The following is an 18,231-nucleotide window of genomic DNA, read 5'->3' as shown; positions in this document are numbered from 1 at the left end:
TTAAGAGCTACTCAGAGTTCCCAGAATACACCACATTCACTTATCTTTCTATACATTTTCTGTCACCATTTAAATTTACTGTCAAGTGTCAGAAAAAATGCAACCTCTTAACCTTCTTAATTCAGTCAGCCAAGTGTGGGATCTGTTTCCTTACATTTCCATCACACATTGTATTTACTACCCTTGAAGCAATTTTGTTTTTTAACTGTTTAAGAAAAGTGATACCAGGTTGAAGAAATTTCTGTGAGGATTATGAAGCATGGATGAATTTTGAAAACCTGTAAATGTAATTATTTGGTTATTGATGAAAAATGGATACTTAAACTCTAAGTAAAGGCAGCCTGTTGCAAAGATAGAGTAAGTATGGAAAGCCATAATATAAGGTGAGTGAGAAGCACGTTATTGTTGTGATTTGACTTTTTAATTTCACATAAGCAGTATTAATACATTTCTCATCCAGATTTAAAAGATACTGGGGAAAGTATAAGTGCTTACATATTTCTAAATACATGATACATGCATATTTGCTTTTAAAAATCCTAAGTAGGAAGCTGTTTACTGGGTAAGTGGCTACTGTGAAGGTTGTCACACTAAATTTCAAGATTCTTTGCTTCAGTTACTTAAAAAATATGAAACAGAAAAATATCATTATATTAAAATGGAATTACTACTTAATTACTTAATATTTCTGGCAACAATTTCTTTATATAGTATATAATACCCAGAGAAACAATAAACAGATTTGGGGGTTGATTTATAATTAAATTAAATATTGTTACAAAAAGAAGATTCAGATTAAAACCACTAATGTTCATTTAAACCTCCTAATTCTACCTCATCATAATTTTCTGTTCTTCAAATGTCATGATTTATTACTTTGAAGTTTACCTATCTGGTCTCAATTTAAAGTAAGAAATCAGTAATGAAAATTGTGAAAATAAAATTAGAGGACGCTATTAAAATGGCTCATAATAACAACAGTTATTCCTGATTCTTCTTCATATATATCCATTACACAAGCTACAACCATCCTCAAACTGCTTCATACTGAGAGTCAGTGAAAACTTCAGAGGGTTCATTTGAGAAAGATGTATCCACAACTGTCAAAATGATATAAAGTTGTCCTCTCCCTGTTCTTAGAACTTTTTAAGTTATGAGGGTAAAAGAAAATGCAATTAGAATAACCCACTAAGAGCTTTATTTGCCACCTGCCATTCTCCAAATGCCTGCTGATAAAAGTGAGTTTTTAACTTGCAGATTTTCCTTGATAGACTGGAATTAGGAAAGTTTCTCTCTAAAGTGAGTGCTCCAGCTGCCACATGGGGATAAATATAGAATCAATCAAATCAAAGTTTGGCAATATGGAAGCAAAAATTGCATTTGATCTATCCTGAAGATTTTTTATTTGCATAGAAATAAAATCATTAACTCATTTGTTTTTTAAATCTTACAGAGTTTAATTACAGTTTTTTGGGTTTTTTTTCTATTTGACCTGATTGTTCCTCACTTCTGAGTGGAAGGGCAGAGTTGGATAAATTGGCTGAGATTTCTGACTATTTCTGGGTGGAATTGCCTTTCAGGCCATGAACACAAGTCACCATGAGGCCATGGTAACAGGTTGCCATTTGTTTCTTTGGTATATGACTAGACAATGTATAAGAATCATGATTTTGGCAGCTCTGGACAAGGTCAAGAAAACTCAGAGTGAGAAAAACTGTCTCAATCTTTTAGTAGATACAGTGTGCAAACTATAATTAGGTTTTAAATATAATAGTAATTCTTTAGCTTTATTTGGGGGACAAAATTATATCTACAAGAGTATTGACCTTACATCACCATTCTTTACAAAATGATTGGCATACATTGTGTCTGTTTCATAAAGATCCATCCTCTGAAATATTTTTGTTTATTTCAAATTTAAGAAACCACCTCTAACAGGCAAATGATTTGAAGGTATGTATGACAATTACTTGTCATTACTGTTGACATTTCTGGATATCGTGACTGATCTTAACATTTCCATGGGGAAGATGTTCCAGGTTGATTAGATCCAAGAACATTAAGTTCAGAAGCTAAATTGGATACAGATTAGGTTAGTTTTCAGTGGGACTGGACCTGGTGAGTGAGAGTTATTTTGAGCAGTGGGCTACTTTGCCTGCTATTTGTCAGAAAGCACTTCTGCTTCTTCACCAACTTGAGCAGTATTTCCGGAAACAACCTTCCCTATAAGTTCTCCTTGTGAGTGTGTGTGTGTGTGTGTGTGTGTGTGTGTGTGTGTGTTTACACAGCCCCTCTCTAATCACCACTCCTAGATATAAACAAACAAACAACAAAGACATTCTTGGCATTATTTTAAAACTTCTCAATAAAATTTTGTCTAAATAAACACAAATTGTTGCTTTGATTTTTTTTTTTTTCTGGTGCTGGGAGTAAAACCTAGGGCTTCACTCATGGTAGGCAAGCATCCCAAACCCACATCTAATTATTTATTAAACTAGGCATGGAAGCTCTCAGAGAGAAGTATGTGTTTGCTGTTGCTCCAGTTAGCTTCCAACCCCTCTGAAATTGAATGAGGGCTCTCTTTAAACTATGTGAGTAGGAGCTCCATGACAGGGAAAGACTTAAGTAGATGTAAAGGGGAAAAAAAAAACTGGATGGGAGTGTCCTCAGACTACCAGTAATTTCCTCACAAGTCATCTCTGCTGAGAAAATAATGTGCCCCTTCATCAGGAAAGAAGACAAAATATAGTATCTGATCCCCTAAGAAATGTCATGGGATCTTGTAAAGCATTAATTTCTAGTAACTTCCATCCTGAAACTTGAAATTTGTTTTGTGAAGTTTGAGATCTAAAATTTTGTGTAGATGATCAATAATTCACTTCATCTCACCAAACCACTCTGCAATAATGACCCAGGTATTCAGTCTTCCTTTTGTACAGTGCCTTTTAATACATGGACTACATTTTATGAACATTAATGTATTAATCTTTGTAATAATGATATTCAGTCAAACATTATTATCCCACATTATAGGTAAAGTGATTGAGGGAGTTCTTGACTTGCTGAAGGTCAAACTGAAATCAGAAGCAGGCTTGGGATGAGGTCTGGAAGTGATTCCATGACTGTGAATCCTAACTCATGCTATGACTTAGAAACACTAATTTTCAAACTCTCAATTTTTTTTTCTCTCCCTCAAAACGTGACCTTATTTCATAATTATTGCTTAAATGTCAATGGTCATTTTATAAACTATTTAATACAGAATTCTAAAATAGAGGTAGAGGTTTTCTCTTTAATACTTCAGCATCACTACAAAGTTGAATTTTTTTCTGTAAGTTTTAAGTTTTAAAATAGCAATCACATAAATATGAGGTTTTCTATTTATAGAAGTAAACTTTAATCCTGTTCTTAAAAGTGTTGACTGGGTGCTGCAGAATTTCTATATGGAAAAATGAGAAGATAAATGTAAAAAAAAAAAAAAAAAAAACCAACCAAGTCAGAGAAACAGTGGTATTGAGTTAGAGAATGTGAAAAGATGATGTCACAAATTTCTTTCAAAGCTTAAAAAAAACCTGTGTAAATGTTTCTCTCACTGATGAAATGAGCTCTTTACATATAAATTATATTGTAATAACAGAGCTCCTGAGTAGAAAAGAGTTCCTTCTCCTGCTGGCAAAAATTAAAATAATCACAGATGGCTAATGATCAAAAATACTGACTGACAACTCTGAAGTATGTCACAGAGGACATTCTCAGACAGGTAAGAATATTCTCAGGGTTTCTTAAGCCAACACTCAACTTTGTTTTCATAAATCCGCAGATCTTTTTCCCACTGGATATTCATATACAGGGACTTTTTATTTTACTTTAGAGCATACTCTATACACTTATAGAGCCTCTTCAAAAAATTATGAAATTCTTTGTCCTCATGGTTATATCCATATTTTAGGGTAAAATGTAAGATTTCACTAAGCAAAGTGCAGCCATAATACACACTGAAAAAATGTGAAAACCTTTATAATTCAGGCACTGGGAATCCAGTATCTTATTTTAAAATGTAGGTGGAAGAAGAGGGGTGTGCCTAGTGAAATTAGCTAAGTATTCATAAAGATGCCAGTCAATATTAATGATAGAAACAACTGAAGTTATTGAGGACATTCCTTCAAGCATGGGACTAATTTACCTCATTTAATTTGAATAAATAGCTTTGTGGAATACATCACATTGTTATTCACATTTTTCAGATGAAGAACCAACTGTTAAAAGTTTAAAAACTTAGGTGAGGTCACACCACACTGGTAAGCCCTAAAATAAGTCAAGGACCCAAAGTCATTTCCATGCCTGGTATTTGCTTACCCCACATAGAGTTATTGCATTAATTATGCTATCAGAATAAAAATCCACAAACATCCATGGTAAAACTAGCAATAAAATACACTCTATATTACTTCAGAAAGACTTAAAAATATTTGATTTTATAATCACCCAATAAAATAAGTATGCTATGATTATACCTACTAATGACTATATTGTAACTTAAAGCTTATTCATATATTCACTTCTTTATTTATGGAATTAGATTATGGCTAATAATAAAGGCATACTGAGTTAATAGATTTTGGAGATGGAAATATATATATATATATGCATATAGATATATGACACTGTTCTTGCATTTTTATGTTTATGTTCTATGTAGATATATGTATAACATGTATATATTACACATTTATATACATCGATAATTCTTATAAGATGTATGTGCCAAGGACTACAGATATAAAGTAGATAAAAAAAGACTCCATTCTACCTGGGTCATAGTTATCAAAAGGCATGACACAGGAGAAGGTTTTGATGGATAGCTGGAACTTTGTTAGGGAGTAGAAAGTTGAAAAGAGTCTTGATGCCTTGAGTAGTTAAATATACTTATTGAATTAATAGTCCTTCATTCTCTATATTTCACATGGTAAATCATAATAAAAATATACACACCCCTTCGAGAGAATAGCCACGTTACTAACAGCATACGTGTTGTGGAATATCATGAGCAAGAACAATTTCTAAAGTAATTTTTAAAAGAATCTTTGCAAATCAAAGTAGCAGAGTGCAAATCAAAGTAGCAGAATATTTTGGGGAAAAAAAATGCTCCTTGATCTCAGCACTGGCTGAAACACCAACAACAAATAGTTACATTTAGTAACCATTTAAATAGTTTCTTTCTGCTATCCCTGTCAGAATTGCTTCTAATGTGTGATTTCTTCATTTGGATGTTACTTATTCCATCTAAAACATTTCCAAGTCAACTCTGTACTTCACAACACACTGAAATGAGTGAAAGAATGGGAAGCATGCCTGAGGCGACAGAAACTTTGAGGTTAATTTCCATTTCTTCAAGTATATTTGATGAATGATGTGACAAAGGAATCCTAATTAAGGTTGAAATCCTGAATACTAAATAAATGAGAAGTGCTACTACATTTGTCTTCCACAGTGATAAAACTGCCACTTCTGCTTCACTTTAGCCCAGCCCTTGACGTCTTTGGGAAACCTTTCCCTGTAGATTTTTTTCCTCTATCACTTCTGTTGAAAGTAGATCATGGTATCCTCCTTTCTCTCAGGCCAGCCACAATCTAAAAATGTCTGTCTCCCTTTGTTCTTTTTGTCCCCACTTATTCTTCTATAACAATACCAACCATTTTATTTTTGCATTTAGCCTCCAAAACAGCTTCATTCCTAACATGTAGGTCCTTGCTGCAATATAATACAATATAATACAAAAATACAAAATATAATACAAATAGCAAAATTGTAAGATGAATCTTTTAACTTCTAAGGAACAAAACAGAACAGTTTTAATAGAGGTTAGCTGGTGTAAATGATAAATATTCATCATTATTATATCATTATTTGTACCACGAGTGGACAAGTAAGGCTGAAAATCTCTTACTTACTAGATGAATACACAAGCTACTTAATATTTATGTAACTTCAGTGTCTTGATTTTGAACAACCCCTGACATTTGTGGTCAAAAAATCCATTGTCCTTAATCTTGTGGCTGAGTTCTACATTTTATTTTGAACATTTGCATCAAATGTGAGATTGTTTTTATTTTCAATTTTGTCCTAGTTTAGTCATGTACCAAGGTTAACTTTTATTACCTTAATAAAATAAACTTGAAGATTTTCCATTTTAAGCATGAAATAAGGGAAACTGTTTGAAATTATCTATCTTTAGGTTTAAAAATAATGTAAGTGGAAATCCTTCTGATCCTTTCACAGTGTGTACTTCTATAATAGATCCATTCAGGTTTTTAAGCCTCTTGAGAGTCAATATTGATCATTTATGCTTAAATGGAAAAAAATTCCTTTATCATGACTTTCAAATTACCATAGGTTGGCAAGTGATATTCATGCATGACTCATTTAATTTATTTATATTTGAGGTTGTTTACTTTTGCATTCCAATTTTGTGTTTCCTCTCTTTCTCCTTTTTAATTAAACAATCACAGAGAGTGTTTATTTATTTTATTGATGTTTTCAAATAACAAGTGTTTGGATTTTGTTATTTGTCTTATTTGTTTATCAAATACTTACATAGCATTTACTTTGTACTAAGAATTGTTTAAAACACTTTGTAAATGTTAACACTTTTAACTGTAGTAGTCCTAAAAGATAGTATTATCCTCATTTTATACGTAAAGAAACAGAAGTAAGAGTGGATTTAATTATTTTATTTATCATTTACTTATCTACTCTTTTTTTATTTATTTTTGGTGGGACTGAGATTGGAACTCAGGGATTCATGCTTGCAAAGCAGGTGCTCTAACACTTGAAACACACCTCCAGTCCATTTTGCTCCTGCTATTTTTAAGATGGGGTCTTAAAAACTATTTGCCTGGGCTGGCAAACTGTTTGCCAGGTATTACTATAGGCATTAGCTCTGGGACCCAGCAAAAGTAGATTTGTCATCTAGCATACTACTTTCCCACCAGTGGTTTGCATCTAGATCAATGTCTGGATTCTACTTGGACCAGTTCATACCATTAATTTCACTATACTCTTTTTATTGATTTTTCTTTCCTTTGATTTGTTTATCATGGTTTTCAATTTAAAAATCATAAGATTTAGGTATAGCATAACTTAATTTTCTGTTTATTTATTGTTTGTTCAAATCTTTTTTTTCTGTCTCCTCCAGTCAGCTGTCTGCAGTGGCTGACCTTCCTGTCAGGCCACTGCCAACCTTAACTGTGTTTTTATTTGTTATAACTTTTGATTATGTCATTATTGTCTTCTGAAGCTGAGATCAGCCATTTGGGTATACTTTAGATGGGTTGTCCCTCAAACAATTGAAGGAATTAGCTTCTTATCCACTTGGCAACTGCTTATCTTCCTGGACTACCCCCACTTTGACGGAAGGAAATCTACTGGTTCCTTATGTTTCTTCTACTATTCTACTCTAGAAAATAGGGAGCTTCATCCCACAAGTTTAACTCCTGCTCAGCCTCTTGAAATTCTGGGAGATCATACATTTTCACACGGGGTTAATGTCATGTATGCAAAGTGTGTATGAGTTGTGAACACCCTGAGAAAGAGTTATTTGTGGACCGCAAATCATTAAGCATCAAATTATCTTTAAGTGCTAACATCGGAGCTTCTCACAGACCACTGTTATGTCTAGGCTTTCTTATAAAAAGTGAAAGCCTCACAACTCACATATCCACACCAGTAGTTCCCACTAGGATCACACATTTCAAATTGACCAGATTCACTTAATTCAGTAGTGCAAACAATCAGATACCAGAGCAGAGTAGGCAGTCAGAACTTGTTGCCACATTTTTATTATTTTTACATAAAAAAATAATATTATTAATATTGTGTGTTCAGAATAATATAATATCAACAAAAACTGGAAGGTGTTAAGAGAAGTTAGAGGAGGTAAAACTATAGCTTCCTTCTTTTTGCACAACACATAATAAATCCTGAATCATTCATGATGTAGATAAATTAGAATATAGAATATGACTTTTATAAGTTTAAGGGAAAACTCTTCAGCAATTAGAAGCAAAATGTATATGAATTCATATATTTTCATAGATATCTATTAGTCATTTAACCATGGTATAGAATTTAGTTGAAGTTGAGCACTGTCATATTGTCAATTATTAAGGATTTGAGATTTTCATTTTTACTCTTTTTTGTAATGTCCCTATCAATATCACCAACCTTGAACTTAACTGAATATCATATTCTCAGAACAGAATTTTTACTTAACATTGGCTGTGATTAATAAGCACGTTATATTAAAAGAGAGGACATGAAGTAATAAAGATATAGAAAGAGACATAGAGAAAAATTCCTTTGTATAAGAGAGATATAACCTTTCACCTTTGTAAAACCATTAATTTGTTGTGTTATAGCCAATGAAGCTACATAACATAAGCAAATCAGAGTAAATATCTTTGTGCTTTTTCATTTGTTACTTGAATTATATTTATATGGCTATTGTACACACGAATACAAGGATTTAAATGTTGGAAGTCACAGAACTGTTCATATTAACTATGTCAATCCTACAAACGCTCTTTCCAAGAGAAATAGCCCAATTCACAATTTTGTCTGAGAGATCAACCATAGGACCCATGTAACACTGAGCTTCTATAGCATTTTGGATTAGGGATGCAAATATTACACAAAAAGAGTCAATTCACAAACAAGAAAGCTACCCATAATGAGGTCTAGCATTAAATATTCAGATGATAGTAATTAACTCAGTTCATTAGAATACCTATTTCAGGAGTAAAGGACAAGTAAACACACAGATAGTGAGAAGAGAAATAGAAATAGGAAACCTGGCAGGATAAGAGACTATTAATGAAACATGACAGGTAAGAGTAAAAATTATTCTACATATATACATACATATTGGAGCCTAAAGTAAAGAGTAACAAAGATCTGAAATATGACAGTTGTCTTGAATGCTGATGACCATCTTTAGGGTCTGAGTCCCTCTCTCCTGTTATTTTCATTCTTTAATACACCACATTGGTTTACCATGAATCAATAAAGTTCCTTCATTGTCTGAAGAAATTGAGTCTTTGACTCTCCCATTTCAAATTGGAAACAGAAAGAAAGAAGAAGATACAACAAAGAGGCAGAAAAATGAAAATAAAAATGAATACCAGAGTAGCAAGAGTATGTGGCATGAGGATGTAAAAAAGTAGCTACATTTTTCAGCAAAATATGTGGGCTTCCTAAATATGAGAGAAGCAAAACCATACACAGAGAAGATTCCATGAAACAGTACCTACTACCACAAATCAAAGAGCAAGTTTCTTGTGTAGTATTGTTAGATATTTTGGACAGTAATTGGTTTCTTGAGTACTGCTTATGTGCTACTAGTAGACTATCTTTTACTGATGAAGAAGCAAGAAGTCTTCATTTAAAGAGAACTGATTTTTAATTACTGTTGAACATACCAAAACTCATCTCTCTCTCTCTCTCTCTCTCTCTCTCTCTCTCTCTCTCTCTCTCTCTCTCTCTCTCTTTCTCTCTCTCTCTCTCCATTTCTCCTTCCCTCCCTCCCTCCCTCCTTGGCAGTGGGTGGATAGTAACAAGAAGTTGGCAACTGAAGGATTACTAAGAGAAAAATCTTTCCCTTTTAATTCTTACCTACTTTTGGATTTTTTTTTTTTTTTTGGCTTTTTCTGAAGCTGTGGCAAGTAAGGGCATGAAGAGACTTCATAGGATGGATGAAATACAGAATTAGAGGTCATTTTTATTACAAAGAAACAAGTAAAGTCTTAGTAGTCTTATTTTTGAGGACTGTCATGCTTTTGCTCACAGTTTTGGGACTAGGTTGTATAAAATGCTGCTTTTACATTTGATTTGGAAAAGAACTTTGCACTGCATGTAAATATTAAACCTTTGAGATTTCACCATCTGGATCTAATATTTGAAGTGAGTTACACATGAAATAAAAAAGAAAAACAGAATCCATATGAAATTATGCTTTGAAATTTAAATAGATTAATTGGATTTATTTACTGCCTTCAAAAATTACTGAGTTATAAATTAAAATTTATTCCTTTACATTCATAGAGTGTGTAATGATAATTACATGAAATTCATCCAGGTTTACTTGGTGTGGTGATATCATTTCACTCCTACTTATGGCATTTCTTATCATTCACCTGTCTCCTACGCCACTTCATGCTTTCCCCTCTTCTCATCTACCCAACACCAATTGAACCTACCAAATGCCATACACTGTGGTAGGATTCAGGAAGCTAATGGTATGTCTAGATAATATGGTCTCTACCTTTGGGAGATAAGGAATCAGTTGACAAAATTGACATTAATAAATTATTTGACAATTACACAAATTATATAAGAAAGAGTAATAGATGGTGCTATCCTAGCAAAGAAATTTACCTATTGAGGAGTCATGTTAAACTTTCCAAAAGTGGTTATTATTGTTATACTGAAATTACTATCCTAAATCTTATTATCCCTATAAGTTTCTATAGGCACAGTATATCAAATCCAGGTCAAGCCTTAAATCAAATATTGACACCATGATTATAAAAACAGTGAAACTATGTGAAAGAAGTTAAAGATCTGTCAGCTGAACAGGAGCCATAGATCAGCTTGAAAGTGTTAGCTTAACAGGGCCACAAAGTCATCATTTGTTTTTATGAAAGAGATTTAAATGAAGATCATAATTATATAATAAGTGCATTGTATTATTTCTCTGATTTGGAAAATATTCTGGGTATTCCTTCTATGTGTGGAAATTTCCAGGGGAAACATCTTGTGTGATTCTCAATTTGGGAAGTGTTTAAAATGCCAATGAATCTCTATAGTTTTTCAAATTGATTCCCCTAAACCATGGGTAGTACAGACATGTGAGACACTTGTTTAAGCACTTTTATTATACAGTCCTCCCACCTTCCAGGTCCCACATTCCCTGCCTCCTTGCTCACACATGCACAAGCACAAAACTTGGTCTTTTCTGCCCTAGCACATGTGACCAGACATATCATCGTACTTGAAAGGACTTTCCCACTGGGATTTCATAAGGATGGTATGCTTCAAGGTGAGCTAGGGCAGAAGTTCAAGAGAGCATTAGGAACTTTTTCCATTCCAATTTCTTCTCTGCCCTCACCAATATTTTATTTCTGCTCAGTGTTTTGTCCTTGTGTTGCTTTACACTCTCTCCCAGCTGTGACTGGGGTCACACATCCTTTCCTTTGGTTTCTGTCAAAAGAATAACAAGCCCCAGAACAACAAGCAAGTATCACCACAATAATCCTGATTGTACCAACTAAGTCTACTGGCAGTCCTTTGAGACCATGTTCAGGAGAATAAAACGTGCTTATTGGTTTAATGCATGTAGCCTATCTCCATAAATAAAAAGCTACATGGAAAGGATGACACCTCAAGGGAAATCTGGTTGTTAAAAAGGGAAGAATTTGAATGGATTATTGTCCAATGAGTCAGTATTCAACTATAGCCATCATAGCACATAAATGGTTCGACTCAGGGCCAAAGAAAGGGAGAAACTCAAGTAGATTATTGCAATATTCTTAGGTTACCTGATCTTCCCACAGAATGGGAAAGACAAACTGACAGTTACATCTACCTTTAACTCATGGGGTACCATTTTATCCATCTTTGTCTAATGATAATGTCAGATATATTCACTCTTGACATTTACATTAGTAGAGTCTAAATTCTTTGTTTATGATTTACTGGATGAGTATTAAACATCATATATTCAAAACAGACTGTTACTGAGAGTCTTTGGCAGTTAGAATAGGGAGATGTCCTGCCAGTTATTTCATAGGTATAAAATAAGATTCATAAAATATCCAAATTCAATATTTGGAAGTAATTCATAGCTACATTCTTCACTTAGTAGCTATTAGGTATTGAATCTCTTACAAGAGAGGAATCCAAGATGGCAGCTAGAGGAAGGAAGCAGAAAGCGAGCCTCCTATAGTGAAATCTTGGAGAGATGCTGGAGACACACTTTGCAGGCATACTCACTGAGAAGAGGCATAACTTTGACCCCTTCACACCTCCAGCCGGCACAGAGAATCTCCACTTCACGTTAAATGGAGAAACCAGGAGGGCCCCCAGGCCGCTAGTCACCCACGCCCAGACGGCTTGGGAAGATGCGGACCAGGTGAGCTTCATGGTACCATGGTACTCCCACAGACAAGCCTGGGCAAGAGCAGTATAGCCCCCTAGACAGAATGACCTCCACCTGGGGAAAAAAGAGAAACTGGCTAATAAGCAATAAGAACAATTAAGACACGTGGGAAAGAGGGTGGGATGCACTGAGCGCCAAAGATTGGGGGAAGGGAATCCTTCCCAGGACTGTAAATAAACAAGCCGGGCGGGCCAGAGAGGCTCCGGCAGGAGCCGGGTGCACACCCAGCAACCAGGAGCGGGAAAGCTTGTGAGAGGAGGCAAGACCCACTTCCCACGTGAGCCATAAACAAACATGGCGGCTGGCAGGAGCAGCAGCACCGCCCAGTTATCAGGAGCAGGAAAGCTTGTGAAAGTGGCGGTGGGAGGAAAACATCACAGGAGGGGGGGAAGACACACCTCCCACATGACCTGTAAATAAACACACAGACCTGACAATGCAGGTGCAGTGTCACCTTTCCCAGTGTGCTTGGAAAGGGGAAAGCTTGTAGCAGAGGCTCCCACACAGGAGAACTCTGAGTAATCAAAGCCTGCAGGGCCAGGTGAGTGCTAAGCTCACCTCAAAGATCTGCATAAATAACACCGCCAGCAACAGCAGGCTGACAGCAGCGGGCAGGCAATCCACAGCTGCAGATACCATTCTCAGACCTGTCTCCAGACTCTTTTTTTTTTTTTTTCCCTAACCTTGATGAGAGAACAACCAAAATACATCTGCATGCTGAAAAACTTACTGAAATTGTATTGCATTTGAACTTGGGACACTTGGTGGGTTTTGTGTGTGTGAGTGTGTGTGTGTGTGTGTAGTTTTGTTCTACTTTATGTGTCCCCTTTGATGAGAAAACTACAGAACAATATCTGAGGCACCATCTCCAGGACTGGAGACTGAGATGGACACCCAAATTATTAAGACTGAAACTTCATTGCATTTGATTTTTTGGTTTTTTGGTTTTTTTTTTTAATTTTCTATTCTACATTTTATTTTAATTCCTTTTTATATATAGCTCTTTCTTTCATTTACTTATTTTTTATTTTTATTCTTATCTTTATTTTTTATTTTTGATTCTCAATCCTCTCTCTGTCTCTCTAATGTCTGTTCAGCTTACTGTCAATTAGTACACTAAAGCTCCCTGTTTATACCTTTGAAACTCTCTTGTCTGATACCTTGTTCTGTTTTCTCCCTCTTGTCTGTGTATTTGTTTTTCCCTTTTCTTTAACTTCTTGCTTTCCATCTCAGCTCACCCTTCCATTCTAATTATTACCATTGTTATTATTACAAGCTAGAAAATACTTAATTGCACACAGTTCAGGGACAGTAACAACACCAAAGACAATGATGGGAAGACAGAAAAAACAGGGAAACCAGTTTCCCCACAACAAAAAATTAGTACAGGAAGTAGAGGGGAATGAAGAAAACAGGTACTCAGATCCAGACTCCAACAAAATGAAGATAAACTATGCCAAAGGACCCAATGAAGCCCACAAGAATAACTTAAAAGAACACATACTACAGGTATTCAATGAGAATTTTATAGAGATGATACTGGATAGGGTCAACTAAAATGTACAGGACACACTCAAGAAATACCAAGACAACAAAAATAGAGAATTTGAAAAAGCAAAAGAAGAAAGAAAGGAAACCATAGAAGCACTATATAAACACCAAAGTGAAAGAGAGAACATGATAAATAAACAGATAAATGAACTCAGGGCAAAAATAGACAACATTAAAGAGGAGACGACCCAGGATATGGAAAAACCTCAGAAAAAAGAATGAAACAGAACTGCAAAACAAAACGGAAGGCCAATCCAGCAGACTAGAACAAAGAGAAGACAGAATCTCAGAACTTGAAGATGAAATGGTAATTAAAGGAAAACCCAGAGAACTATTAATTAAACAACTCAAGACCTGTGAAAAGAAAATGCAAGAACTCACCAACTCCATCAAAAGACAAAACTTGAGAATCATGGGCATCGAAGAAGGAGAAGAGGTACAAGCGAAGGGAAAGCGTAATATATTCAACAAAATAATAACAGAAAATTTCCCAAATCTAGAGAAAGATATTCCCATACAGATGCAAGAGGCTTCAAGGACACCAAACAGACCAGATCAAAATAGAACTACCCCACAACATATCATCATTAAAACAACAAGTTCAGAAACTAAGGAAAGAATATTGAAAAAAAAAGTAACATACAAAGGTAAACCCATCAAAATCACAGCAGGCTTCTCAACAGAAACATTAAAAGCAAGAAGAGCGTGGGGTGAGATCTTCCGGGCACTGAATGAAAATAACTTCAACCCCAGGATACTCTACCCAGCAAAACTATCATTCAAAATAGATGCAGCAATAAAAGTCTTCCATGATAAGCAGAAACTAAAACAATATGTGACCACAAAGCCACCACTACAAAAGATTCTTCAAGGGATTCTGCACACAGAAAGTGAAACTCAGCTTAACCATGAAAAGACAGGCAGCACTAAACAACAGGAAAAGAAAAAGCAAGACAGTAGAGAGTAACCTCAACTTAGGTACACACAATCAAACCTTCAAACAACTAAGACAACTAAATGACAAAAATCACCACATACCTATCAGTACTGACAATGTTAATGGGGTTAATTCACCCATCAAAAGGTACCGTTTGACAAAATGGATTAAAAAGGAAGATCCAACAATTTGTTGCTTACAGGAGACCAATCTCACCAACAGAAATAAGCATAGGCTTAGGATGAAAGGCTGGAAGAAGATTTACCAAGCCAATGGCCCCCTAAAACAGGCAGGAGTAGCAATACTTACCTCTGACAAAGTAGACTTCAAACCTACATTGATCAAATGAGATAAAGAAGGACATTCCATACTAATAAAAGGGGAAATAGACCAAAAGGAAATAATAACCATCAACCTGTATGCACCCAATGTCAACACACCCAATTTCATCAAACATAACCTGAAAGACCTAAAAGCATATATTAACTCCAACACAGTGGTTGTGGGAGACTTTAACACCCCATTGTCATCAATAGATAGGTCATCCAAACAAAAAATCAATAAAGAAATCCAAGATCTAAAATATGCAATAGGTCAAATGGACCTACTTGATGTCTACAGAACATTTCAGCCAACTTCTACACAATACACATTCTTCTCAGCAGCCCATGGAACCTTCTCCAAAATAGATCATATCCTAGGGCACAAAGCAAGCCTCAGCAAATATAACAAAATAGAAATAATACCGTGCATACTATCTGATCACAATGCAGTAAAAGTAGAACTCAACAACAAAAGTAAAGACAAAAAACATGCAAACAGCTGGAAACTAAATAACTCCTTACTTAATGGAGAATGGATCATTGATGAAATAAAAGGGGAAATTAAAAAGTTCCTGGAAGTCAATGAAAATGAAAACACAACCTAGCAGAACCTATGGGACACAGCTAAGGCAGTCCTGAGAGAAAAGTTTATAGCCATGAGTGCATATATTAAAAAGACTGAAAGATCCCAAATCAATGACCTAATGATACATCTCAAACTCCTAGAAAAACAATAACAAGCAAATTCCAACACAAATAGAAGGAGAGAAATAATAAAAATAAGAGCTGAAATCAACAAAATAGAAACAAAAAAAACCATACAAAGAATTAATGAAACAAAAAGTTGGTTCTTCGAAAAAATAAACAAGATCGATAGACCCCTAGCAAATCGGACTAAAACGAGGAGAGAAAAAACCCAAATTAGTAGAATCAGGAATGCAAAAGGGGAGATAACAACAAACTCCATGGAAGTCCAGGAAGTCATCAGAGACTACTTCGAGAACCTATATTCAAATAAATTTGAAAATCTTAAAGAAATGGACAGATTTCTAGATACATATGATCATCCAAACTGAACCAAGAGGAAATTAATCACCTGAATAGGCCTATAACACAAAATGATATTGAAGCAGCAATCAAGAGTCTCCCCAAAAAGAAAAGTCCAGGACCTAATGGATAATTTGCTGAATTCTATCAGACCTTTAAAGAAGAACTGATACCAACCCTCCTTAAACTGTTCCACGAAATAGAAAGGGAAGGAAAACTGCCGAACACATTTTATGAAGCCAGTATTACACTTATCCCAAAACCAGGCAAAAACACCTTCAAAAAGGAGAACTATAGGCCAATCTCCTTAATGAACATTGACACAAAAATTCTCAAAAAAATAATGGCAAACTGAATTCAACAACACATCAAAAAGACTATTCACCACGACCAAGTGGGCTTCATCCCAGGGATGCAGGAGTGGTTCAACATATGAAAATCAATAAACGTAATAAAACACATTAACAGAAGCAAAGACAAAAGCCACTTGATCATCTCAATAGATGCAGAAAAACCCTTTGATAAGATCCAACACCATTTCATGATAAAAGCTCTAAGAAAACTAGGAATAGAAGGAAAGTACCTCAACATTATAAAAGCTATATATGACAAACCTACAGCCAGCATTATACTTAATGGAGAAAAACTGAAACAATTCACTCTAAAATCAGGAACCATACAAGGATGCCCACTATCTCCACTCCTATTCAACATAATACTAGAATTCCTAGCCAGAGCAATTAGGCAAGAAGAAGGAATAAAAGGAATACAAATAGGTAAAGAAACTGTCAAAATATCCCTATTTGCAGATGACATGATCCTATACCTTAAAGACCCAAAAAACTCTACTCAGAAGCTTCTAGACATCATCAAGAACTATAGCAAGGTAGCAAGATATAAAATCAACATAGAAAAATCATTAGCATTTCTATACACTAACAATGAGCAAACTGAAAAAGAATGTATGAAAACAATTCCATTTACAGTAGCCTCAAAAAAAATCAAATACCTAGGTGTAAACCTAACAAAAGATGTAAAAGACCTCTACAAGGAAAACTATAGACTTCTGAAGAAAGAGATTGAGGAAGACTATAGAAAGTGGAGAGATCTCCCATGCTCATGGATTGGTAGAATCAACATAGTAAAAATGTCGATACTCCCAAAAGTAATCTACATGTTTAATGCAATTCCCATCAAAATTCCAATGACATTCATTAAAGACATTTAAAAATCTACTGTGAAATTTATATGGAAACACAGGAAGCCACGAATAGCCAAGGCAATACTCAGTCAAAAGAACAATGCAGGAGGTATCACAATACCTGACTTCAAACTATATTACAAAGCAGTAGCAATAAAAACAGCATGGTACTGGCACAAAAACAGACATGAAGACCAGTGGAACAGAATAGAGGACCCAGATATGAAGCCACACAACTATAACCAACTTGTCTTTGACAAAGGAGCTAAAAATATAGGATGGAGAAATAGCAGCCTCTTCAACAAAAACTGCTGGGAAAACTGGTTAGCAGTCTGCAAAAACCTGATATTAGATCCATGTATATCACCCTATACCAATATTAACTCAGAATGGATCAAGGATCTTAATATCAGACCACAAACTCTAAAGTTGATACAGGAAAGAGTAGAAATACTCTGGAGTTAGTAGGTATAGGTAAGAACTTTCTCAATGAAACCCCAGCAGCATAGCAACTAAGAGATAGCATAGATAAATGGGACCTCATAAAACTAAAAAGCGTCTGTTCATCAAAAGAAATGGTCTCTAAACTGAAGAGAACACCCACAGAGTGGGAGAAAATATTTGCCAAGTATACATCAGACAAAGGACTGATAACCAGAACATGTAGAGAACTTAAAAAACAAAATTCTCCCAAAACTAATGAACCAATAAAGAAATGGGCAAGTGAACTAAACAGAACTTTCTCAAAAGAAGAAATTCAAATGGCCAAAAAACACATGAAAAAATGCTCACCATCTCTAGCAATAAAGGAAATGCAAATTAAAACCACACTAAGATTCTACCTCACCCCTGTTAGAACAGCCATCATTAGCAACACCACTAAAAACAGGTGTTGGTGAGAATGCGGGGAAAAAGGAACCCTCTTACACTGTTGGTAGGAATGCAAACTAGTACAACC

The 18,231-nt window shown here is 35.0% G+C and overlaps 1 long non-coding RNA gene across 1 annotated transcript in view; it reads right to left on the bottom strand.

Moving 5' to 3' along the window:
- The window catches only part of LOC141417347 (uncharacterized), a 203,905-nt gene that overhangs the window by 22,827 nt on the left and 162,847 nt on the right, over positions 1-18,231 (bottom strand). The gene's annotated exons all lie outside the window — the stretch shown is intronic.

Source organism: Castor canadensis, chromosome 2 (genome assembly GCF_047511655.1).
Source record: "Castor canadensis chromosome 2, mCasCan1.hap1v2, whole genome shotgun sequence".
NCBI classification, from domain to species: Eukaryota; Metazoa; Chordata; class Mammalia; order Rodentia; family Castoridae; genus Castor; species Castor canadensis.
The sequence above is the reverse complement of the archived record's forward strand: the minus strand, read 5'-3'. Positions and strand labels throughout refer to the sequence as shown.